Here is a 27667-nt window from a genome sequence, read left to right on the forward strand (position 1 = left end):
ATGTAAAGCTACATATACGTCTAAACAGGTGGCAATTTATAAATGCCTCCTACTAACTAACTAGAGGATGCTCAGAGTGTATAGTAATGAAAAAGTTACTGCTATAGTCTTTAATATAGTAATTCATTTAAATATTTGCATATATTTAACTACTTTTACATGTAAATAAAATCTTATCTGCGTTCCATATATTTCCACAACATCCAACAAAAAAAGGAATTATTAATTTAATTATGGAATATCTACATGATAGATTTACACAGCATTAAAGTTTGTCTTTTTTATTTTTTCTCAAAAGGTGTGGGGATATATTTATGCAAAAATGTTGAGCAAACAAATTAGGATGTAGTATTATATTTACATTATAATATCATATAGGTAAAATAGGAAACAGTTTTACAAAATATAAGTTAATAATCATATTAACATAATGTTACATAGATTCATTTATAATTTAGATTTATTTATTTATATATTTTGGTTTTTAATTATTTTATAATGATTAGATATTATATTTTAATAAGCAAAAAGTAAAATTTAAACAATTTGTTAGTTTTCTATGTGATTTGAAAAATTTGCCTCTGATTTTCAAATACTTAAAAGAAATACGTGTACCACAGACAATTAAAATTATCATTTTCAGTAATTCTTACTGGATCTGAGTCCAGAGTAAACTGATTTTAGTATTTTTCTCTAATGAAACAGAAATACTGCCAGCAGCTTCCTCATGGAATTTTAGCACTTTCAAAGCCAGAGTGTTGCATATGAAAAGACTGAAGAATTCCTTTAGGCAAACATTCTTAAGCATCCAAAATATTTGAAAACATGTATTTTAACAGCTAGTTTTAATCCAATGTTTTAAAATTGTTCAGTGCTTCTTTTTTTACCCTTTTGTTGTTATATGAAAATTTACACATGTATAGGGTACATGTGAGTGTTTTTATATGAAAAGAATGTGTAATGATCAAGTCAGGGTAATTGGATTTATCATGAGTGATAAACCTTGAGTTGCTTATTACTTTTTTATGTTGGTATCATTTCAAGTCCTCTCTTCTAGTTACTCTGAAATATATGTAATATTGTTGCTAGTACCTTGGTCTGCTATCAAACATTTGAACTTATTTTTTCTATCTAACTGTATGTTTGTACTCATAATCAACCTCCCGTCATCTCCCCCATCCCCCACCCTTCCCAGTCTCTGATACCTATCGTTCTAGTTCTATTCTCTGTATCTCCAAAAGAATTTTTAATGCTCACAAGTGAATGAGAACATGCAGTATTTGTCTTTCTGTGCCTGACTTATTTCACTTAACCTAATGACCTCCAGTTCCATCCATGTTGCTGCAAATTACATGATTTCATCCTTTTTTAAAATTGCCCAATAGCATACCGTTGTTTATATATACCACATTTTCTTTATCCATTCGTCCTCTGATGGGCAATTAGGTTGATTCAACATCTTTGCTATTGTGACTAGTGCTGCAGTAAACATGCAAGTGCAGGCAGTTCTTTGATATATTGATTTCTTTTGGATAGATACTCCATAGTGGGATTGCTGGGTAGTATAGTTATTCTATTTTTTTAAAAGAAATCTGCATACTTGTTTTTCATAGTGGTTGTAGTTATTCAGATTCCCACCATCAGTATATGTATTTCCTTTTTTCTGCATTCTCACCAGTACAGCTAGTACTCAACTTATGACCATGATTGGTTCCGACAGACCGGTCGTAACACGATTTGGTCGTAAGTTGATTAGGCTATATGTACAGTACTGTGAAATGATGTTATAAAAATCTTTAAGTCATATTTTATCATAATTTTCTTTCATTATTGTTATATATCATAATTTTCTTTGTTCATTTTATGCCATTTGTATCATCTCTACACCATTTTGTTTCTTACTTTTACATTAGTCAGGTTTAAGTAAAATACTGCATTACCAGTACAACTGGTTTAATATTTGCAAAACATACAAAATTACAAAATACAGGTGCATACAAAAATACAAAATGCAGGTGTAAAAAATACCACAGGAAGCATTTTCCCAATTGCAAAACATATCAAAATATATAAACATGTACAAAACATTTTATTGGCAATTCCTCTTGGTAGACATCTTGGGAGGGGTTTGATGAAAAATATTCAAGACACAAAACACAAATTGCTGTACCAAGTCTGGGATAACAGTTGAAATGGTGCACGCGGAGATGGTGGTGCTGCCAGAAGCTAGTCCGCACTGTTGTACGCCCAACTGGGCAACGTTTGCGCTGCCATACACGGAGCAGTTGTGGCTAGCTAAAAGTCGAATAAGTTGCATAGGTCGTAAGTCGATCAATACCTGTATTGTTTATCACTTGTTGTCTCACTTGGGGTGAGATGATGTCTTGCAATTTTGATTTGCATTTCCCAGATGATTAATGATATTGAGCATTAACTCATATACCTTTGATCATTTATATGCCATTTTTGAAAAATGTGCGTTCGTGACCTATGCTAAATTTTCAGTGGGATTACTTGTTTTTGTACTATTGAAATGCTGAGTTTCTTAATAGCAGTCCCCTGTGGGATAAGTAATTTGCAAATATTTTCTCCTAAGAGGTTGTCTCTTCAACGTGTTGATTGTTTCTTTTGCTAAGTAGAAGCTTTTTAGTTTAATATAGTCTCATTCTTCTATTTCCGTTTTTATTGACTGTGTGTTTGAGGTCTTAGCCATAAAATCTTTGCCTAGGCCAATGTCCTGAAGAGTTTTCCTTGTGTTTTCTTCTAGTAGTTTTACAGTTTCTTCTAGTTTTACAGTTACAGGTCTTATATCTAAGTCTTCAATCCATCTTAAGTTGATTTTTGTATATGGTGAGAGATAATGTTTTAGTTTCAGTTTTCTGCATATGGCTATTCAGTTTTCCCAGCACCATTTATTGAAGATTGGTCAGGTCACAGTTTTTGTTTCTTTGGAGTCAATTTTGGTAGGTTGACTCCAAATACATGTTTCTCGTTGCTTTGTCAAAGATCCATTGGCTGTAAATAAGTGGATATGTTTCTGGATCCTCTGTTCTGTTCTATTTTTCTGTGTGTCTGTTTTTATATTAATAGAATGCTGTTTTGGTTACCATAGCCATCTAATAGGTTTTGAAGTTAGGTAATGTGATGCCTCCAGCTGTGTTTTTTTTGTTGTTGTTGTTTTTGTTTGTTTGTTTGTTTGTTTGTTTTTGCTAAAGATTTCTTTGGTTATTCAGGCTCTGTTTTGGTTCCATATGAATTTTAGGATTTTTTTTTTTTCTAATTCTGTGAAAAATGACATTGATGTTTTGATAGAGGTTGCATTGGATTTGTAGATGAGATTCATTGGGTATAAATAAGTGGATATATTTCTGGCTCTTCTATTCGGTTCCATTTTGTGATGTGTCTGTTTTTATACTAATAGAATGCTGTTTTGGTTACCATAGCCATCTAATAGGTTTTGTAGTTAGGTGATGTGATGCCTCCAGCTGTGTTCTTTTTGCTAAAGATTTCTTTGGTTATTCAGGCACTGTTTTGGTTCTGTATGAATTTTAGGATTTTTTTTTTCTTAATTCTGTGAAAAATGGCATTGGTGTTTTGATAGAGGTTGCATTGGAATTGTAGATGACTTTGGGAAGTATGGTCATTTTTAACAATATCAGTCTTCCAATTCATGAGCTTGGGATGTCTTTCCATTTGTTTATGTTCTCTTCAATTTTCTTTCCTCAGTGTTTTGTAGTGCTCCTTGTAGGGATGTTTCACCTCTTTGATTAAATATATTTTTAAGTATTTTTTGTATCTATTGTATATGGGATTATTTTCTTGAATTCTTTTGACAATTTCAGTATTGGCGTATAGAAACATTACTGATTTTTGCACATTGATTTCACATCCTGCAACTTTACAAAATTTATTTGCAGTTCTAGGAGTCTTCTGTTGGAGTCTTTTGGTTTTTCTAAATTTAAGATCATGTCATCTGCAAAGAAAGACAATTTGACTTTCTCTTTTCTTTTATGAATGCTTTTTATTTCTTTTTCTTTCCTGATTGCTTTGTTAGAACTTCCAGTATTATGATAAATAAGAGTGGTGAATATGGGCATCCTTATCTTGTTCCAGTCCTTAGAGGAAAAGCTTTCAACTTTTTGCATTCAGCCTGATGTTAGCTGTCAGTTTGTAATATATGGCTTGAAGGTATGGTTCATCTATACCTAGTTTGTTGAGAAGTTTTTCTTTTTTCTTTTTATCATGAGAAGGTGTTGAATTTTGTCAAGTGACTTTTCTGCATTTGTTGATATCATAAAATTTTTGCCCTTTACTCTGCTGATGTTACAGATCACATTTATTGATTTACATGTGTTGAACCATTCTTGCATTGCTGGGATAAATTCAACTTGATCATGTTGAACTTGATCAGCTTCTAGACATGCTGTTGAATTCAGTTTACTAGTACTTCATTGCTACTTTTTTGCATCTATGTTCAGCAGGGACATTGGGGTGTGTGTGTGTGTGTGTGTGTGTGTGTGTGTGTGTGTGTGTGTTGTCTGGTTCTGGTATCAGGATAATTCTATTCTTGTAAAATGAGTTAGGGATAAATTCCCTCGCTTTCTTTTCTTTTCTTTCTTTTTTTATTTTTATTTTTTGAATAGTTTGAGGAGAATTGACATTAGTTCTTTATAGATTTTGTAGAATATTACAGTGAGTCCAGGTAGTCTTGGGCTTTTTTTTTCTTCGAAGACTTTTTTGTTACTGATTCAACCTTGCTACTCATTATTGGTCTGTTTAGGATTTCTATTTCTTTCTGATTTAATATTGGTAGGTTTTATGTTTCCTGAAATTTATCCATTTCTTTTAGGTTTTCCAGTTTGTTTTCATATAGTTGTTCATAATAGTCTCTGATGATCTTTTTTCATTTCTATGGTATCAGTTGTAATATCACATTTTTTTCATTTCTGATTTTCTTTTTCCTTATCTCTTCTTAAAGGAGTTAGCATTTTATAAATTTTGTTTATCTTTTCAAATAGCCAACTTTAGCTTTGTTGATCCTTAGTATCGTTTTCTTTTTTCAACTTTTAAGTTTGGGGTACAATGTGCAGATGTGCAAGTTTGTTACGTAGGTAAATGTGTGTCACGGTAGTTTGCTACATGGATCATTCCATCACCTAGGTATTAAGCCCAGCATCCATCAGTTATTTTTCCTGATGTTCTCCCTCCCCCGATAGCCCTCTCTAACAGGCCCAAGTGTGTGTTGTTCCTCCAGTGTGTCCATGTGTTTTCATCATTCAGCTCCCACATAAATGAGAACACGCAGTGTATGTTTTTCCTTTTCTGCATTAGTTTGCTGAGATAACGGTCTCCATTCATGTCCCTGTAAAGGACATGGTCTTGTTTCTTTTTATGGCTGCATAGTATACCATGGCATATATGTACCATTTCTTTATCCAGTCTATCATACATATTCTTTGTCCAGTCTATCATTGATGGGCTTTTAGATTGATTCATGTCTTTGCTATTGTAAATAGCACTGTGATTAACATATTCATGCATGTATCTTTATAATAGAATGATTATATTCCTTTGGGTATATACTCAGTAATGGCATTGCTGTGTCTAATGGTATTTCTGCCTCTAGGTCTTTGGGGAGTGGTTAAACTAATTTACATTCCCACCAACAGTGTAAAAGTGTTCCTTTTTCTCTGTACCCTCACCAGCATCTGTTGTTTTTTGACTTTTGATACTAGCCATTCTGACTGGTCTGAGATGGTATTTCATTGCGGTTTGGATTCACATTTCTCTAATGATCAGTGATGCTGAGCTTTTTTTCATGTTTCTTGGCTGCATATATGTCTTCTTTTGAAAAGTATCTTTGTACTTTGGTCTGCTTTTTAGTGGGGTTGTTTGTTGTTTCTTGTAAATTTGTTTACATTCCATGTAGACTGAATATCAGACCTTTGTCAGATAGATTGCAAAAATTTTCTTTCATTCTGTAAGTTGTCTATTCACTTTCAAGATAGTTTCTTTTGCTGTGCAGGAGCTCTTTAGTTTAATTAGATCCCATTTGTCAGTTTTTGCTATCGCTGCAACTGCTTTTGGAGTTTTTGTCATGAAATATTTCTCTTTGTTTACGTCCTGAATGTTATTGCCTAGATTCTCTTCTAGAGTTTTCATAGTTTGGGATTTTACATTTAAGGAATTAATCTGTCTTGTGTTAAAATTTTTGTATAAGGTGTAATGAAAGGGTACAATTTCAATTTTCTACATATGACTAGCCAGGTCTCCCATCTGATTTTGTCAAAGATCAGATGGTTGTAGATATGCAGTCTTATTCTGAGTTCTCTGTTCTCTTTCATTGGTCTACGTGTCTGTTTTTGTACCAGTACCATGCTGTTCTGGTTACTGTAGCCTTATAGAATAGTTTGAAATCAGGAAGTATGATGCCTCCAGCTTTGTTTTAATTTCGTAGGATTTTCTTGGCTATAAGAGCTCTTTTTTGGTTCTATATAAATTTTAAAATAGTCTCTCTAATTGTATAAAGAATGTTAATTGTAGTTTCATGGGAATAGTCTTGAATCTATAAATTATTTTGGGCAGTATTTCCATTTTTACAATGTTGATTCTATCCATGAGCATGGAATATTTTTCCATTTGTTTGTGTCCTCTCTGATTTCTTTGAGCAGTGGTTTGTAGTTTTGCTTGAAGAGGTCCTTCACTTCCCTTGATAGCTGTATTCCTAGATATTTTATTATTTTAGTAGCAATTGTGAATGAGAGTTCATTCATGATATGGCTCTCCACTTGCCTATTGTTGATGTATAGGAATGCTAGTAATTTCTGCATGTTGATTTTTGTATCCTGTGACTTTGCTGAAGTTGCTTATCAGTTTAAGAAGCTTTTGGGTTGAGACAGTGGGATGTTCTAGTTGTAGATCCTTAGTATTTTTTAAATCTCTATTTTGTTTAGTTCTTCTCTGATCTTTATTATTTTTCTTTTGTTAATATAAAGTTTGTTTTGTTTTTGTTTTTCTAGTTCTTTGAGGTACATCATTAGGTTGTATATTTGAAACTTTTTTTGGTCTTTTTTTTATTGCTATAAACTTGTCTCAGCTTTTGCTGTGTCCCATAGGTATTGGAATGTTATGTTTTCCTTTTTATTTATTTTAATTTTTTTTAAATTTTCATCTTAATTTATTACCCCAATAGTTGTTCAGGATCATGTTGTTTAATTTGCATGTATTTGCATGGTTTCCAAAACTGTTCTTGGTATTGATTTTAATTTTACATCATACTATTATGAAAAACTACTTGATATGATTTTGATATTTTGAAAATTTTTTGAAACTTGTTTTGTGGCCTAATATATAGTCTGTCCTAGAGAATATTCCATGTGCTGATAAGAATGTATATTCTTTAGTTGTTGGATAAAATGCTCTGTAAATGTTTGTTAGAATTACTTGATCTTAAATCCAGTTTTGCTTAAGTCCAGTGTTTTTTAATTTTCTCTCCTAATAATCTGTCTCATGCTGAAAATATGGCGTGGAAATTCCCTCACTATTATTGTATAGAAGTCTGTCTCTATCTAGATGTAGTAAGATTTGCTTTATGAATCTGAGTGTCCCAGTTTTCAGTGCATATATATATTTAGAATTTTTGTATTTTCTTGGTAGATTGATCTCTATGTTATTATATAACGTCCTTCTTTGCCTTTTCTTTTTCTTTTACTGTTTGTCACTTAAAAGTTTGTTTTATCTTATTTAAAATGTAGCTACTCTGGCCTGCTTTTGGTTTCACTTTGCACGGTAGTATGTGCCTCCATAGGTAAAATGTGTTTCTTGTAGGCGGCATATAGTTGAATCATTTTTAATCTAATCAGACAGTCTATATCTTTTAAATAGAAAATTTAAGTCATTTATATTCAAGAGTTGTTATTGATATCTGAGGTTTTGTTTCTGTTGTATAGTGAATTGTTTTCTGGTGGTTTCGTATATCCTTTATCCTTTCTCTCTTATTGATTGTCCTTGTGATTTGCTTTGTCTATTGTTGTAACTATCATTTGAGTCCTTTTTATTACCAATTTGTGTGTACTTAACAGTGAGTTTTATATTTTCATGATGATAACTATTATCCTTTAACTTTTAAGTTTAGGATTCTTCTGAGCATTTCTTGTAAGACAGGTCTAATGATACTGAATTACCTCAGCATTTGCTTGTCTGCAAAAAACTATTTCTTTCCATGTGTGAAGAATAATTTGGCTTGCTATAGTACCCTTGGGTATTTGAGTTGTTTTTTTTTTTTTTTTCCATCCTTTTGAATATATCCTCCCATTCTCTCCTGACCTGTAAGGTTTCTGCGGAGAACTCCACTGTTAGTTCAATGGGGGACTCTTTTGTATGTGACTAGACTCTTTTCTTTCACTGTTTTAGAATTTTCTCTTTGTCACTGACTTTATTTTTCATTTTATTTAATTTATTTATTTATTACACTTGGAAGAGATTCAATTGGGCAACTTGAAGAACAAGTGCCTGACATTAATTTTAGACAGTGTGACTATAATGTACCATAGAGAAGACCTTGTTGCATTGTGTCTGACCAAGGATTGCTGGTCCTCTTGTCTAGATCTCTTGCTAGACTTGGAAAATTTTCATCTATTATTTTGTTAAATAGGTTTTTGAACCCTTTTGTTTTTTTCTTTTTGTTTGGGGGGATATCAATAATTCATGTATTTTATCACTTTATGGTTTCTCATATATCATGAGGACTTTGTTCATTCTTTTTATTCTTTTTTATTTTTATTTGGGTTATTTTAAAACAACTTGTCTTTCGGTTTTGAAATTCTTTCTTCTGCTTGGTCTAGTCTATTTTGAGTATACCTTGTAATTCATTAAAGGAATTCATCAGTTTCAGAATATTATTTGGTTATTTTTTATGATATATATTTTTGGTAAATTTCTCACTCATAGTATAAATTGTTTTTCTGATTTTTTTTTGTTATTTTTACAATTTTCTGTATCTTACTGAGATTTTTTTGTATTACAATTTTGATTTTTTTCTGAGATTTTGAAGTTTTTCTTTTATTAGGATCTATTGCTGAGGAATTCTTATGTTCCTTTGGAGGTGCTATTATTCCCTTGCTTTTTAGTGCTTCCTGTGTCTTTATGTTGCTGTCTGTGCTTCTGGTGTAAAGTGCTTTGCCTAGATTTTTGGTTTACTTATATAGGGGCAGACTTTTTCCTGAAGTTCTAAAAATTGTGTTGGTTGGATAGAGCTCTTTGGCTTTGATTTTGGGGATGTACCATAGCATATTATCTGTATGATTTTTTTTTTTTTTGGCCATAAATAGCATCAGTAGTATCTGTGATTTCCTCAGTGGTTTGTTATTAATGAAGGCTATGATAAAGCTTTGCTGAAGACAAAGATGCCAAATAGGCAAGTCTTTGGGACCCAACTGGTGGCAGCAATGAGCTAATACTGGGTGGCTTATGTTGGCACTGCTGTTAGCAATCAGGCAGACTGATGCTTGAGCCTCCAGATAACTTACTTGGATGCCAGCAGTAGTAGCAGTGGATTGTGTGGGTAAGTGGGTGCTCAGGAACCTAGGAAGTCATTGCAGTGTCAGCAGTGAAAGTAGCAGTGGCAAGATAATCAACTGGGTCCCAAGACATGCTTTCTGGTATTGGTAGTGGCTGTGGTATGGCCTCACTACTGACAGCCCCAGACACACAATTCTCAGGCTCTCTTACTCTCTGTGGCAGCAATATCACAGTGCTGTACAAAGAAGGGAAATGAATCCCACCTTTCACATGCAAGCCTGAACATGAAGGCCATGCAACGGGCAAGGATGGAATTTGCACTTCCAGCCTCAGAGAGGCAGCCCTCTGGTTCACCGCCTCAGCCTCTAGCAGCAGCAGTAGTGGTAGGCCTGCAGTACTGTGTGGTGGGGCAGAAGGGGTTCTGCTCTCTTTGCATGAGCCTGAGCACAGAGGTAACTCTCACAGTGGGAGAGGCTCTCATTCTCTGCTTACAAGACCAAGTACCAAGGTCTTATGCTGCTGCTGAGGTTGAAGCTGCTTGTCTCAGCCCCAGAGGGAGCTCTTGGGCTCTGGAAACATGTGCTTTGTCTTCCTTTGTCCTAGGGGCTGCCATTTTGGGTTGTTATACTGCCATTTCCATGAGGAATAGTACTCCCTGTGGACTGGAGTACTGGGGACTCTCCAGCGTCCTTGGGTCTAACCAGTGCAGTGCCACTGTAGCCCTCTGGGTAGAAATGGGAAATATCAGTGGGGACTTACAGGATATGGACAAATGGGGGTTGTTCCCTGGCTGGACTCTATCCTGTGATGGGTGTTTTCTCAAAATGGTACCCAGTCGCAGCTGCTTAAGTCTCAGCGGTAGAGAGGTGAATGATCCAGTGTGAGTTCCCTGTCTGGTATAATGCCCTTGTGGTGTCTCCGAATCATCATCCATGGGAGTGTCAGGGTTTATGTGAGTACAGTAACTCTCCTGTGGTTGGGCTTGCAGCAGGCTGTGGTGGGGATGTGGCCCATTGAAGTTCTTTCAGCCTTTCCCTGTAATACCAAGCCCCTGGGTTCCTGGCCAACATCAGCTGAGCTGACTGCTTTCTTTCCTCTCCTTCTATGCCTCTGGCGGTTCCCATGACTTCTCTGCTGGACTCTAGTGTCCTCTCCTAGGTGTCCTCTTCACCATATGATTATTCATAATTTTGGTTTTTCTTTCTGGAGAGGACAGATGTGCAATGTTTCTAGTTAGCCATCTTGAACTAGAAATGTTTCACTTTTCTTGATGCAGGAAGATTGTCTTCTTTTTTTTTTTTTTTTTTTTTTTTAATACTAGAATAGTGACATTTCTACAATAAATTTTCTGTGGCATTGGGGACATTTTGTTTCCAAACTGTAAATTCTTGTTTGTAAAAGGGAATTAGCTCTCAGCTTGGAGGCATTTTAGTTGCTGTTGCGTATTATAGATCTTGCTGTTTCAGAAAAAGTCACAGTAGTCTTAAAGATAGATAAATAGATATTCTATCACAGTGTATACAAGCTGTTAATGAGTTACCACAGATTCTTAGATGACTTATGATATTCATTAAGTTTCCTCAAATGAAAAGGGGCTTACAGATACAGGGATTTATATGCAGCATGTCTGATTTTGAAACCTGCTGACAACAACCTTCTGGAATTTAATCCTCTCTCTCAAGGGATTTTCTAGTTTAGGATAAAGAGGAGTTCTGAGTGATTCAAGGAGTCATTCAAGTGAAAAATCACCTAGGCTTCACTCATCTAAGGCCTATTTATCTCATTATTTATCGCAATTATTACTTTTCTGACATTATCTGAAAAGCATAGACAATTTATTATGAGATGTTTAAGAACATCTAATCCCTACCCCCCAGTAAATGGTGTCACCATTGATCCATATAGTTAAGATAGTTCTGTTAGTTCGTTGTCCTCCATGTGTGGAATCATGAAGTCTCCAGGTCTTAAAGATTCCTTGAAGAAATCAGAACCTTCTTCATTTGAACATTAAGATGATAATAATAAACAGGAACTCCTACAAGTTCTGGGGGAAAGATAGTCCTTGAAGTGGTCCTGGTCCTTTCAGTTACTATTTAGAAAAACCTGAGCAAGGAATTTCTGTTCTCCAATGTCACCTGTATCTCTGTGTTTTGAGAGTTGGAGAAGATTATGTAAATTCTCTAGTCCAATACTTTGTCCATCATAATAGTAGCTTTTAATACATAGCAGTGGCTGTAGAGCCTAGGCAGAAACAAATGTTGCTCGTTTGAAGGTAACTGAGATGACAGTAACTTTAGAGGTCAAAACAAAAGGCAGAAATGTGTGTTGTGAAGCCTGTAGGGATATGAGAATGTCTCTGACTCAGTTCAAACTAAGTTTTATACTTTATTGATTTCTGCAAATACTGGCCAGGGCAAGCTTGCAGCTTTAGCTGATAGCAGAGAGACTATGTGCTAAGGATTGTGGTGGTTTAAAAATCTGTGCAGTCTTTAAAACTTGGTGTTTTGGATGAATTCTAAATAGCTTTATTGTTGTTATTAAACTACAAGTATAAATGGGAAGTTCTCTCACTTAACCCTTTTTCTGCATTTGCCATTTTAAGCATTGTTTATCACTTGTTACATAATAAACTGACCAAAACATACTGGCTTAAAACAAAATGTGAGTCTCTTTTCTTACAAGTTTGTGGGTTTCCTGGATGGCTCTTTTGCTGGCCCTACCTGGGCCCGGTCACTCAGCTGGTGGTCACCTAGGGCTGATCTTTGCTGGGACAGAATGGCCCAGCTGCTGAGGGCTTTATTCTGAGCTTCTTCATACATCATTGATCTCAGGGCAGCATTTTAAGAGGACAAAGGAGGAAGTTGCAAAGTGCCTGGAGGCCTGGGTCCCAAACATCACCTAATATCACTTCCTCCACATGTTACTGGCCACGGCAAGTCACAAGACCAGTCCAAATTCAAAGGAAAAGAAGATATACTTTATCTTTAATGGAATAAGCAGAAGAATCACATGACAAGCAATTATGGGAATAATAATTGTGGCTTTTTACTGAAAAAAAAAGGATATGGCTGGGTGCAGTAGTTCATGCCTATAATCCCAACACTTTAGGAGGCTGAGGCAGGCATTTGAAACCAGGAGTTTGAGACCAGCCTGGGCAACATTGTGGAACCTTGTCTCTACTGAAAATACAAAAATAAGCTGTGCATAGTGGTGGGTACCTGTGATCCCACCTACTCGGGAGGCTGAGGTGGGAGGATCGCTTGAGTCCAGGAGTTGGAGGTTGCAGTGAGCCAAGATGGTGCCACTGTACTCTACACAGCAAGACTACATCTCGAATGAATGAATGAATGAATGAATGAATCAAATCTGCCTCATCTTTTCATGAAGAAGTAGTCAGGTGGATTTATAATAAGGAAGGTGATGCTGGGTGACCAAAACATGCAGGGAAAGCTGCTTCTATGAAGAGTGAAGCAAAAAGCTCCCTCAAATGACTGCTTAATTACTTGTATATTGCCAAGTTGATTGTTTATCTTGGCCAGGGTGACTATATGTACAGGTTTGTTCAGGGCAGGTCTGTTTGTTTACTGTCCCAAAGTAAAAGAAAAAATAGTGTTCCCTTTTCTTTTCAGAACATCCAATTTTAGTTGGGTAAATATAAAATAAATATTACATTCCCATTAAGTAGAGTTCATCTGTATACATATGTACCTTGAGATTCCATCATGCTATGATAAAAATAATTTTGACTAGCTGTTGATCTTTATAAACTACTGAGGACATTTTGGAGGACTAGTATAGTCACAGAGGGAAAATTTTAAAAATTCCATCATCCCAGGGCCTCTGTCATTAATACATTAATTCACAGCTGTAGAATCTGTTAGCAAGAAGGTGACTGTTGAGCCCAGACTCTTGGTGGAAGCCGCCTAAGTAGCCACTTCATCCAAGGGCCAGAGTCAGAAACAAATAGGCAAGGAGAGGAAATACCACTGAGAGAGTAAAGACTCAACATCTACCTCCTATAACTAAAAATCAGGTAATGTACCAAACTTGTTTAATTTCAACTATTACAGAAAACTTACATAATTAGGCATTTTATGTAAAAGAAAATGCAAAATAATGACAATAACAGAAACATTGGAAAAGTCATTACAACTAATAGTCAAAGAAACAACAATGAAGCAACTTTGAGATAGAGTTTGCTGCGTTCATGCTCCCCTTTTATTGTCCTTCAGAATTATAACATCTAAATGTTTGATTTGATACATGTAGTAATCAATGAAAGGCAATAATTAAGTGGTCCAGCTCCCCAAAGTCAGGCTGTCTGTATTTAAATCCAGCCTCACTCTTTACTAGCCATGTAATTTGGAGCAAGCTGCTTTCTCTTTTTGTCTGTTTTCTGATCTGAATAAACAGAGTTGACCATAATGATATCTACCTTATATAATTTTTGTAAGAAATAAATGAGTTAATAAACATTTGAAAAATATTAGCTATTATTTTACTGCTGTGGGCATTGGACATTGATGGAAACCTTTTAAAATGTAAAATGGCAATGCATATCAAGCACTGTAAAAATGCTTTTTACTTTGCCTCGGTGAACACATTTCTAAAAATTTACCTCAAGAAATAATTTAACAGAAGAATAAAGATCTATACTGGGAAACGTCTGGGGCAATGCTATTTCCTTTTTATAACAAATACTTTCAGTTACTTTATTTTCCAACATTGTTTATAATGCTTGAGTTACATGGAATTGTTAATATTTTTCTTCTCATATTACAAATTTGAAAACATGGATTCAGATGCTGGTAAATTTTTAAATGTCCACCAATCAGTAACTGTTTCAGTTTATTGTGGCATACCAATGAAGTGGATACGATCTGTTTATTAAAAAGAATTTAAAAAATCTGATTGTAGTGATATGAAAAGATTTAAAATATGGTAAACAATAAAATAGTTCAGTACCATTTAAAGTGTGATTCCGTGTGTGTGCATGTGTGTATTTATGCTGAGAACATTCTGAAAGAATATATAAATATGGAGTGGAAAATGAAGAGATTCTTTGACTTTTTATTTTATACATTGCTTATTTTCTTAAATGATCATGGAATAATTCAATGATAATAATATTGTTATAAAATGAGAAAAATAACTTCTATGGAGAAAGAGAGAAAGTGGAAGAATGGAAAGCATTCTGTATTTTCGGTCCCATTATGGCTAAAAGTCCACGGATTTTTACTGGCACCAGACTACAGCTTGGTAATTTTTGCCAGCCGTATGTAGTGGCTGAGGGTTCAGCAGTGAGGAAATAGGAAGTTGATTGAGACAGGGTTGAAGTTTATACGAGGAAGGTGAGATGAGAAAATTGAAGATATTGGCAAGAGAGTCATTAAAATGATGGGTAGGTCTGTGGATGGAAGAATAAAGGTCAAGTGGGGACTGATAAGGAGAAAGAAAGAGGTCAAGTGATGATAAATTCTGAGAAGGTTAAAGAGCAGAAGTATAAGAGGTGACTGAGTGAGGAAACCTGGAGGTGAGGGTAAGGAGGTCACTTACAGGCATAGAATCTTTGAAATAGTCCTTTCTAATCTACCTCTTTTACCTCATTATCTGTCAGGATTAAGGTTATTCTGACCCTCTTATGCACTATTACCTCCTCACATTGTAGATAAATGGTAAAAATGATGCAGACTAGTTTTGCCCTCAAATCACCCCTTCGTAATTTAATTTACACTACCATGGTATGTTTTTGTTGTTGTTGTTGTTGTTGTTGTTGTTTGAAACAGGATCTCACTCTTTCTCTCAGGCTGGGGTGCAGTGGTACAGTGTCATAATAACATCTCACTGCAGCCTTGACTTCCCTGGCTCAAGTGATCTTTCTGCCTCAGCCTCCTGAGTAGTTGAGGAAACAGGCATGTACCACCACACTTGGTGAATTTTTTGTTTTTATTTTGTGGAGATGGGGGTTTCACTATGTCACTCAGGCTGGTCTTGAACTCCTGAATTCAAGTGGTCCTCCCACCTCAGCCTCCCAAAGTGCTGGAATTACAAGCATAAGCCATTGCACCCAGTCTACTGGTCTTTGATCCTATAAATTCAACATTTCCTTACATCAATCCAACAAGAATAACATCAGTCTTGTTTCAAGGTCTTTTCTGAAAAAGACTTCAATTACTTTTCTACAGTATGCTTCCACTTAAAAAGAAAAAAAAATGATTGCCTAAGTTCAAGCCTCTCATACAATATTTAAAGAAAACATTTCTAGTCTATGGATGGAAGGAGCCTTGCACTGATTCCATAGAAATAAAGAAAACTTAATATACTCTCGTTTACTTAAATTTGTTGATTGAATGATGATTATTTAAGATCCTTTGAACAAATAACACAGATCTTTGTCATTTGTTGCTTTTTAAAGAACTTTCTAATTATTAGAAAATAAGTTTTTATTTGAAAGTATCTGTTGAATTGTTTCATTTACCTTAAAAAACAAAAGACAGCCAAGTGTCAATGGGTTCATTGTTAATTATTATTTTTCAATGTTAAAATAGTGAAGTCAAATATAATAGGAAGCCTTTTAAGAAGCCATTCTAAAAGCAATTGTATATTGGATTTCTAAGGAACCTACATTCTTGGGTTGTTACCTGGGAAAAAATTACTTGGAAAAACACATATTTGGTGCAACTCGGCTTTAAAATAAACTTTTAATTTTAGAAAAAATTTAATTTTCAGAAAAGTTGGAAAGATACTATTCAGAGTTCCCATGTCTCAAATCTACCTTTCCCTATAATTAACATTTTCTACAAGTATGGTACATTTGTTATAATTAGTAGACCAATACTGATACCTTATTCTTATCTACAGCTCATACTTTATTCAGATTTTCATAGTTTTTACCTAATAATCTTTTTATGTTCCAGAAGTCTATCCAGAATACTACATTTTCTTTCGTCATCATGTATCTATAGTTTCTTCTTGGCTATGACAGTTTCTCACATTTCTTTTGATGACCTTGACAGTTTTGGTCAGGCTTTTAGTAGAATGTCTCTCTACTAGAATTTGTCTGGGACTTTTCTCATAAGTCAGACTAGGGTTACGTGTTTTTATGAGGAAGGCAATTCTCATCACATCATATCAAGGGCACATATTATCAACATTAATTATCACTGTCAGAACCTCTGCAGTACTAAATGTCTTATCACTTGGATAAGACAGTGTTTGTCAGGACCTTCCATGTAAATTTATTCTTCATTTCCTTCTTGCAATAGTACTTTTTGGAAGGAAATCACTAGATGCAGACCACATTTAAGGAGTGGGGAGTTCTGCTCTACCTCCTTGAGGGCAGGGTATCTACACACATTATTTGGAATTCTTGTGTACTGAAAATTTGACCTCTCACTATTTATTTATTCAATCATTTATGTATATCGGTATAGATGTGAGGTTATTTATTGTATACTTTGGGTTATAATGTATTGCTTTATTATTTAGTTGCTCAAGTTTTTCTAACATTAGCCACTGGGAATACCTTCAATTGGCCCCTTTCTTTTTTTGAATAAATGTACCATTAAATTTTTTTTCAGGGGGGTGTGGCGACAGGGTCTCATTCTATTGCTTAGGCTGGAGTGCAATGGCTCAATTTTAGCTCACTGCAGGTTCAACTTCTCAGCACCCCCAGCCTTTGAAGTAGCTGGTACTACAGGTGTGTGCCACCATACCTGGCCAATTTTTAAATATTTTTCAAAGACAGGGTTTTACCATGTTGCCAAGACTGGTATAGAACTCCTGGACTCTTTTTTTGGGTGGTAGGCTCTTTATTGCTGCCTCGACTTCAGACCATGTTATTGGTCTATTCAGGGTTTTGGCTTCTTCCGGATTTAGGCTTGGGAGGATGCAGGTGTCCAGGAATTTATCCATTTCTTGCAGGTTTACTAGTTTATGTGCATAGAGTTGTTTGTAATAATCTCTGATGATGGTTTGGATTTCTGTGGAATCTGTGGTGATATCCCCTTTATCGTTTTTTATTGCATCAATTTGGTTATTCTCTCTTTTCTTTTTTATTAATCTGGCTAGTGGTCTGTCTATTTTGTTGATGTTTTCAAAAAACCAGATCCTGGATTTATTGATTTTTTGAAGAGTTTTTGTGTCTCTATTTCCTTCAGTTCTGCTCTGATCTTAGTTATTTCCTGTCTTCTGCTAGGTTTTGAGTTTTTTTGATCTTGCTCCTCTAGCTCTTTCAATTTTGATGATAGGGTGTCAATTTTAGATCTCTCCTTTCTTCTCATGTGGGCACTCATTGCTATATATTTTCCTCTAGAGAGTGCTTTAAATGTCCCAGAGGCAATGAGTTCACGTCCTTTGTAGGGACATGGATGAACCTGGAAAACATCATTCTCAGCAAACTGACACAAGAGCAGAAAATCAAACACCATATATTCTCACTCATAGGTGAGTGTTGAACAATGAGAACACATGGACACAGGGAGGGAAGCACTACACACTGGGGTCCGTTGGGGGAAAATGGGGGAGGGACGGGGGGGTAGGGAGGTGGGAAGAGATAGCATGGGGAGAAATGACAGATACAGGTGAGGGGACGGAAGGCAGCAAATCACACTGCCATGTGTGTACCTATGCAACAATCTTGCATGTTCTTCACATGTACCCCAAAACCTAAAATGCAATTTAAAAAAAAAAAAAAGAACTCCTGGGCTCAAGTGATTTGCCTGCCTCAGCCTCTCAAAATGCTGAAATTACAGATGTGAGCCACTGTGCCTAGTCTGAGTTTTTTTCTCTTTTTTTCTTGGATCGCTCCCTTTCTTTCTGGAACTACCAGCCTCACCTTCTACGCTTGTTTTCACATCCATAAAATTGTCTGTTCATCTATTTCTGTAACTACCCCTAGTTCTTGTGTGTATGTGTGTTTTGTGTGTGGGGAGGTGGGGGGGTTGAGAATGGTATTAGAAGAACCAAGATCTGTCACTGGCTGTGCTTTGTTGCTATTGAGGTAAGCAACAACGACCCTGTTTCGTTGCTACTAGACCATGTCCATGGACAAAGAAATAAAATGTATGTTTTTAGACTAATCTGTATATATATATGTACACACACACACACACAATTATAAAGATCTTCTTATGTAACCTCTGTATATATTATATACATATAACATTAAGCTAAATCTTGGTTTATACTTTTTAATATAACTCTAATCCATTAACAGATGATCATTCTAGCCTCTTCCTATTGCTAATCTATAATCTTCCTTTCCAACAGTGAGAAATCTGGCTTCCAACATATGTCATCCATTTCCTTAAATTTTAAATGCCAGCATACACACATAGCAAAAATATTAGAATTGTTAGCCTAAACTCCCATAGGGAAACAATTTTATCAACTGGAGTACAGTGCATATGTGCAGATCCTTTTCTCTTCAGTCTTAGTCACTGCACACATTTTCAAAGTCACGTCATCAATACTTCCTCCTACCACTCTCTTCAGTGAAGTTGTTTTATACATTTGTAACATAACTCGATTTTTAAAAATTCTGTATTCCATCTCGGGATTCCCCCAGTCTCCGAACTTACTTTATAACAATTCGGCATGTATTAAGTTCCCCTTTTTGTGCTGTAAATTTTTATGGATTTTGAAAAAGGCATAGTACCGTGTATTTACCATTATGACATCCTACAGAATAGCTATGTAAATACTCCTCTAAAAATCCCCTGTGCTTCACTGATTCAGTCCTTCCTGTTTGTCTTATCCATTCCTGGCAACTAATAATCTTTTCCCTATATTTATAGTCTTGTCTTTTTTGGAATATCATATGTAGTCTTTTCAGAAGGGCTTCTTTCACTTAATAATATGTACTTAAGATTTATCTGTATCCTTCCAAAGTCTAACAGCTCTTTTTAAAATTGCTGAATATCTTTTATATTTTATATCTGTAGCAGAGTTTGTTTTTCTATTTTTCTGTCAAGGTCATTTTGGTCATCTTCCAGTTTGGGGTGATTAAGAATAAATGTGCAATAAACATTTGGATGTCATTTCTAGGTAAACATGCTTTCAAATCAGTTGGGTAAATATTTGGAAGCACAATTGCTGGGTCATATGGTAAGGTTGTCTTTAGCTTTTCAGAAATTGAAAAATTGTCTTCCATAGTAATGGTACCATTTTGTATTCTCACCAACACTAAATGTAAATTACTGTTAGTCTGCATCCTTTCTAGGAATAGGTATTGTCAGTCTTTTTAGATTTTAGTTATTCTAATAGGTGTGTAGTGGTATCTTGTTTTCATTTGCAATTTCCTAATGAAAAATTATGTTGATCATTTTTTTCATATGCTGTTTGACATCTGTATTCCTTTTTTGATGAGCTATCTGTGCAGATCTTTTGCCCATTTTTAAAATTTCTTACTCTTGACTTTTGAGAGTTGTCTCTATATTTTAGATATAAGTCAGATATGTTTTCTGTAAATATTTTATTCTAGTCTGTGTCTTGTCTTTTGATATCCTTAATAGTGTCTTTTGCAGAGGAAGTTTTTGAGTTAAAAGTCAAATTTATCACATTTTTATTTCATAGCTTAAACTTCTATTGTTGTATCTAAGAACTCACCACCAAGTAAAAGGACATCAAGTATAGTTTTGCGCTCTACATTTAGGTCTGTGTTTCTTTTTGTTATGTAAGCCTTGTGCTTTGTTATTTTTATGTATATGAATGTCCCGTTGTTCTGACACATTGTTAAAAAGACTATCTTTTCCCTATTGAATTGCCTGTTTCTTTGGAAAAAAAATCAGCTGGCTGTATTTGTATGGGTCTAGTTCTGGTTTATCTATTTGTTTCATTCATCTATTTTTTTTTTCTACACCTTTGCCATTACAACACTCTGTTGATAACTGTAGTTTTGTAATAAATCTTAAAATCAGATAGTATGAGTCCTGTACTTCATTCATCTTTTTCAGTATTGTGTTGACTATTCTATTTCTTGGCTCTTCCATAAAAATTTTACAATCAGGTTGATGTTATCTACAAAATTAATTGCTGAGATTTTGATTGGGGTTTTATTGAATCTCTAGACCAATTTGGGAAGAATTAACATCTTGATAATATTGAGTCTTTCAATCTATGAGCATGGGATATCTCTTCATTTAGTTAGATCTTCTTGGATTTAGTTCATCAGACTTTTGTTGTTTTCTACATATATATCATACATATTTTGTTAAATTTACTTCTATTTTATTTTTTGGTAATATAAAATTATAAAAATGTGTATATTATAACATTTCAAAATGTTTAATATGAAGTTCAAGTTGTTCATTGTTGATATATTGCAAACAAACTGACTTTTGTATGTTAACGTTGTATCTTGCACCGGTGCTACACTTCCTTATTTGTCTCAGTAATTTATTGCTCTTGTTATTCGTTCTTTGGTATTTTCTACATGTAAGTCATGTCATTTGTAACAAAAGCAAAACAAAGATTTATTCTTTTAAAATTTGTATACCTTTTATTTCCATTTTTTATCTTAACTATCTAGGAATTCCAGTACCAAGTTAAATAGGAATGGGTAAGAAGATATTCTTGCCTTTTCCCTGATTTTAGAGGAAAAGTTATCTAGTTTCTTACCATTAAGCATAATGTTAACTGAAGGTTGCTTGTAGATAAGTTAAAGAGGTTCTGCTCTATTACTACTCTGCTGAGAGTTTTTATTATGAATACATGTTGAATTTTATTAAAAATACTTTTTCTGTATTATTTGATAAAATCATATAGTTTTTCTTATTTTTGCCTGTTGAGGTAGTCGATTACATTGATTTTCAAATGTTGAACCAGACCTGCCTAACTGAAATAAATATAACTTTTTCATTGTGTATACACAATATCATAGATATGATATTCTATATTTTTTGAGGAGTTTCACATTTATATTTATTAGAGGTATTGGTCTGTGCGTTACCTTTCTTCTAATGTCTTTATCTAGTTTTTATGTTAAAGTAACTCTGTCATAATAGAATAAGAGGAAGTATTCTTTCTGCTTCTACTTTCTGAAAAGGATGGTTAAGAATGAATAAGATCTAATATTTGATAGCATAACAGGGGGACTATAGTCAAAAATAATTTAAGTGTATATTTAAAAATAACTAGAAGAGTATAATAGGATTGTTTGTAGCACCAAGGATAAATGCTTGAGGTGATGGACATCTAATTTACCATAATGTGATTATTATGCATTGCATGCATGTATCAAAACATCTCATGTAACCCACAAGTATATACACATACTATATACTCACAAAAAATTTTCTTAAGGAATTGGTATCATTTCTTCTTTTAATGTTTTGTAGCCTTCATCAATGAGCTCATTTGGAACTGGTATTTTTTCAGAAGGTTACTAATTCTTTCAATTTTTTAAATAGGGGACTTTTCAGATAGTAAAACTGATTTGTAAAAGGACATTCTTTTTCAGCACCATTTTAAAATCACTACAACCCAGGTAAGATTAGACATCATAAATGTATACCTAATGACAACCACCAGAAATGCTAGATGTTATGGAAGCCAGTGATATTAAAAAAAAGTATAACTTCTTAAAATGGATGGGGTATTATCTTCTTTCTTTCTCTCCTTTTCTCTCCTTAATAGCCGCTAACCGTTGCAGGATAACCCTCTGTGTTCCCCTGGGGTTAGTTTACTTCTATTTAAAAAATCAGTTAATTCATAGTGGAAAAAGATTCCACCAACTGAACACAAATATATCCATAAACTTATTCACAGTTTACCATGTGATTCCCATCAAAGCCTCCCCATTTTGAAAATAGCATTCAGGGTCCCATATGCTCTCTGGCCTCAGTTCTCAATATACCTCTTCTCACATCCTACACTTCCACCATATTTCAGAATTTGTAGTCTTACTAACAAGCACTGCCCTCCTTGACTTTCAGGCTTTTGTGCATGCTGTTTCTTTACTTGTAACACTTACTTGCCTCTTTCCTGGCTGTTTTCATATACATTCTTCAGATCTCACCCTAAATATCACTCCTCAGAAGTCTTCCTTGCCTTCACATCTCATTAATTATCTCCTTCCTCCTAGCACAGTATAATAAGTGCCTCTTCTAAATTGCATTTTAGGTTTGGGGGTACATATGAAGAACGTGCAAGATTGTTGCACAGGTACGCACATGACTGTGTGATTTGCTGCCTTCCTCCCCATCACCTATATCTGGCATTTCTCCCCATGCTTTCTCTCCCCAACTCCCCACCCCCACTGTCTTTCCCCTATTTCCCCCTGGAGAGACCCCAGCGTGTGATGCTCCCCTCCCTGTGTCCATGTGTTCTCATTGTTCAACACCCACCTATAAGTGAGAACATGCAGTGTTTGATTTTCTGTTCTTGTGTCAGTTTGCTGAGAATGATGGTTTCTCAGCATTATTTATTAATCTCTATGACATAAAGATACTGAAACTTCTTCCTTACTAGCAATACTTACTACCACTATCCTGTGTGTTATTCTCAGTTTACAATCCCCAGCACCTGTTAGCCTTTTGTGTTGCAGGTGCTTGTTAATGGAATAGAATGTTAAAATGTGAGCCTTTACTTGCTTTCAAAATGCTATGGGGAATAATGGAGAAGTCAAGAATCTACCACTTTTATAGAGAGTTGTTAGTTCATTTATGCAGGACTTGGAAAATGCATGGTTCCAAACAGGTTCTGGGACACTTTGTCCCTCCCTTGCCTCCAGGTTATACAAGAGGAGACTTTGGGATTCTATTTTGTTGTTTTTGTTTTTTGTTTGTTTTTTGGGTGTGGTTTTTTTTTTTTGTTTGTTTGTTTTTTGTTTTTTGATGGAGTCTAGCTCTGTTGTCCAGAGTGGAGTGCAGTGGTAAGATCTTGGCTCAGTACAACCTCTGCTTCCTGGGCTCAAACAATTTCCCTGCACTAGCCTCCTGAGTAGATGGGACCACAGATCTGTGAGCCATTGTGCCCAGCTAATTTTGGCATGTTTAGTGGAGATGGAGCTTTGCCTTGTTGCCCAGGCTGATCTTGAACACCTGAGTTCAAGCAATCTGCCTGCCTCAGGCTCTCAAGATGCTGGGATTACAGGCATGAGCCACCATGCCCAGCCTGATTTAAAGATTCTGTAGAAAAGTGTTTAGTGTAAATTATTTTGGAGATAGTCATAATATCCTCTCTAATCCCTTATGCTCTCTGCCTGCCTCCTAACTCAAGTCATAGAAAGAGACTTCAAAGAAACAACTCATGGCCCTAAAACGTGGAGGACACATGGACTACTGCTTGACTTACATGTTGTGAAATCTAAATGTGAGCAGCTTTCTGGAATTTCTTCTAATAGTAAAGCAAGAGGAGGGTACCACAAGCCGGACTTTCTCCAGTGATTGAGTGAGAATATGGCACAGTGGATGTAACTACTTGTCCTGTGGGCTTGCATAGCTTTGAAAATACCTCAGCCAAGAGATCTGCTTTCCTGGATGATCCCACAGGAAGAGTTTGTGTGGGCTGTCCCACCAGAGGCAATATCTAAAAGGGGAGGTGTAGGTGTTAAGCTAAGAGAACATCAACTGTTCTAGGAATATGCAGTAGTAGATTTCCAGTAGGCACTTCTCTGAATAAATCATAAAAGCATTCCATAAAGAAGAAAGAGCATCTTCCAAAAAGTGAGCATTTGACAGCCAAGAAAGAATTATAGGCAGCATTAAATAACTAGGAAACAAAACAAAGATCTTATTTTCTAACATTATTTTTGAGTGAAAGAGACCAGCAACAACTGAATTTAGCTTGAGTTTAGGGCTAAGACAGTGAATGTGCAAAATAGCATCTCCTACTTCCAGAAAGTAAGAAAGTGGTAACATCAGCAACACAACACAACAACAATAGGAATCCCATCCCTTCATTCATCCCCTACCCCACCACACACACAATGCTAGGGGTGTGTCAAAGGGGTCCAGGAGTCAACTGAAAGACCTTTCAGTGGCCAAAGCTGGAGAATTTGAGCAACAAAATGAAGTAATTGGCTTGTAACTGAAAGTTTAAAATAAGTACCCATGATTCCATGCAGATATGAGTAAATGACTGAATAAATCAATGTGGGAGAGTAGCTAAGTCTCTCATATAGCAAAATTCTAAATAATTTGTGTAGGTGCTCTGCCCTCAAGGAGGTGGAGCGTAACTCCCACTTTTCAATATGCTTTACACATAGTGACTTTTTTTCCCCAAAGAAACTATCATAGGGAAAGGATAAAAGAAAAGTAACTTTAGAATAGAAGAAACCTGACAAAGAAAAGTACCTCATTGAGGTGATTAAGGTCAACTCAACAGTCATATGTCATACTGCTAATATGTACCTTTGACGTGATGTGATGAGAATGATATTCCACTTCAGTGGACTTCCTCCCCAAATCCTGGTTTAATTATGAGAAAAACATCAGACAAATCTCAATTGAGAGACACTCTATGCAATAATTGGCCAGTCTTAAAACTTGTTATAGAAAACTGAAAAAGTCTGAGAAAGTCACAGACAAGAGGATCCCAAGGAGGTATGGTGTCTAAATGAAATAAGGTGTGTGGGATAGAATCCTAAAACAGAAAAATGACTTAAGTAGAAATGAAGAAAATCTGCTTTAAATCTGAACTTTAGATAATGTACAAATATTGGTTCTTAATTGTAACAAATGATCCATATGAATGAAATATGTGAATAAAGTAGAAATTGGGTATGAGGCATATGGGAACTCTCTTAACTATCTTAACAATTATTCTGGTTATCTATAACCAAGAATATATTTATTAAAATGTTGTTATAAAGAAAAGAAACAGAACACTTATTATTTTTTCCATTATACTTGCTCCCTAACAGAAAAGGAGTGCAGGGCATATAGAATATAAGAAGGGCCAGGAACAGAACACACCCTCCTTTCCCCCAGAGGTTTCTAAGGCTGAGGCAAGAGCTGAAGAGGGATGAAGAGAAGATTTAAACTTATGGAGAGATTAAAGTTTTAATTTTGATTGGAATAGGATTATTTAACATCTAATAACGCCACTGTTAATATCAGAAAAAAAAAAAAAAATGGAAAACGCTATGGGAACTTCCTGGGATGCAATTTGAGAGAAGAAAGGATTACCCAGAAACAGTGGAATTGAAAGTTGCTTTATGAGTCAAGCAATATTGTTTCTTGATTCCACTCTACACATGTAGGTCATTCAATAAACTTGTTAAATATTCGGGCCGGGCGCGGTGGCTCAAGCTTGTAATCCCAGCACTTTGGGAGGCCGAGGCGGGTGGATCACGAGGTCGAGAGATCGAGACCATCCTGGTCAACATGGTGAAACCCTGTCTCTACTAAAAATACAAACAAATTAGCTGGGCATGGTGACACATGCCTGTAATCCCAGCTACCCAGGAGGCTGAGGCAGGAGAATTGCCTGAACCCAGGAGGCGGAGGTTGCGGTGAGCCGAGATCACGCCATTGCACTCCAGCCTGGGTAACAAGAGCGAAACTCTGTCTCAAAAAAAAAAAAAAAAAAAAAAAAAGAAAAAAAAAAAAAAAAGAAAAAAGAAAAAAAGAAAAATTAAATATTCGTTGAGTAAATGAGTGCATCCACGCACAAACAGGCATTTCAGCTTCAGGTGCTGTTTGTCTATTTCGCCACCTTACAGTCATCACCGGAGTTTGTTTGCATTCACATATTTGCTCAGGACCTGTGTCTGAAAATGAAAACCTTGATGAGGTTTGCTTGAAGTGAGGGATTGGAGGAGCCAGATGGCTGGAAGTGATAGCAAGGCGTTTCTTCTCCATTCAGCTCCATGACCTGAGTTTATACATTATGGAAAGAGAGAGAAAGCTCAAAATATTTGCTCCGACAGTGGGGACAAGGCCACTTTCTCCTAGCAGAGTTCACAGAAGAGGGAAGTGGGGTAGGAAAGAAAAGGGAGAATAACTGCAGTCGGTAAATTTCCTTTTCTAGACTCTCAAAACATAGTTGACAGCATCTGTGACGTGAGCCGATTTCTTGGGTAGGCAGGTAGGGTCTCAAAGTTACTGTAGTTTTGACCTAAAGATAAATCTGATCCCATCTGAAAAGTAAAATTGGCATTGCCAGCAACATTGGGGATACACACGCATTTCATTTGATCATTGCGGGTAAGAGATACAATGTTATTCTTATATCAATGTTTATGACAAATAATTTGAGGTTCAGAGTTCATATTTCCTTGAGGTCACACAGGTAATAAACTCGTAAAAGTAAGACTCAGTCTTATCAATTTATTCTCTGAATTGTGTGTATAAAACTCAATATAAATGACATTAATTTTTGGTTAGCAAAAATTAGACATTTGTTGAGCATCAATAGCAGAACATGCAGTAAGTAAAATGCCAAACTTTCAGTGTGTTACGACATGCTCATGGGGACTGTATTAATCATTTTGGATTTATAGGGAAGTTATGGGGACAGTTGTTCAGTTGTTTGTTTCTGACTTTAATTTAGCAGCCACCGATCAGCAAGTGTGGAAAATGCCAGATGGGGAAGCTGCACTGTGCCTCCTGTGAGTGGCCTGGCCCGTGCCCATTTTATGAGAGTTTGATTTCCCACCCACCAAACTGGTTATTGCAAGGCTTTTACAAAAGACCTCCTTTCCTCTTTGGTTAGACCATTTTCTGTATAGATTGATTAAGCTACTATTCATAGCTAGCACCATACCCTTCATGAGTCATTGAATTCTTTTTGGAACATCTCGAGTTCCAGGTGACATAAATTTCAATTTGCATCTTTTCTGCCCGACTTCTCCCACACACATGGGAAAATATTGTTTGAGCATATTACTGAAAGTGTCATAGACCTCCAGTTACCTGGGTTTGTTTCCACCCACTTGAACAGAACCTAGGTAGAGGAAAAAAAAACAACAACTGCCTATGCTTCTTTCTCTTATGTATTTTTGTGGCTTCACTTGACAGCTTTAATAAATGTAGGATACAAATTCTAGGTCCACTCTTGGACCTTAGAAAACTGTAGTTAACATCTACTTTTTTTTACAACCTATAGCCATTTGTCAGTAGATTTATTTATTTTTTTATCCATTAGATGATTATGTTTTCAGCAGATGAGGGAAATGATTGGAGAAGTTGTTCAAGACCACTAG

The 27667-nt window shown here is 35.5% G+C and overlaps 1 protein-coding gene across 7 annotated transcripts in view; it reads left to right on the plus strand.

Annotated features, from left to right (window-relative positions):
- Nucleotides 1-27667, plus strand: part of INPP4B (inositol polyphosphate-4-phosphatase type II B) — an 871737-nt gene that overhangs the window by 247880 nt on the left and 596190 nt on the right. The window contains exon 1 of one of the 7 annotated variants that reach the window (XM_074396870.1): nt 22663-22683. The exons of the other annotated variants lie outside the window; for them this stretch is intronic. The gene's annotated coding sequence lies outside the window, so the exon portion shown is untranslated. Of the gene's footprint in view, nt 1-22662; nt 22684-27667 lie in introns of those variants that run through there. 7 annotated transcript variants of the gene reach the window in all.

The sequence above is a fragment of the Saimiri boliviensis genome, chromosome 3, assembly GCF_048565385.1.
Source record: "Saimiri boliviensis isolate mSaiBol1 chromosome 3, mSaiBol1.pri, whole genome shotgun sequence".
In the NCBI taxonomy this organism is placed as follows: Eukaryota; Metazoa; Chordata; class Mammalia; order Primates; family Cebidae; genus Saimiri; species Saimiri boliviensis.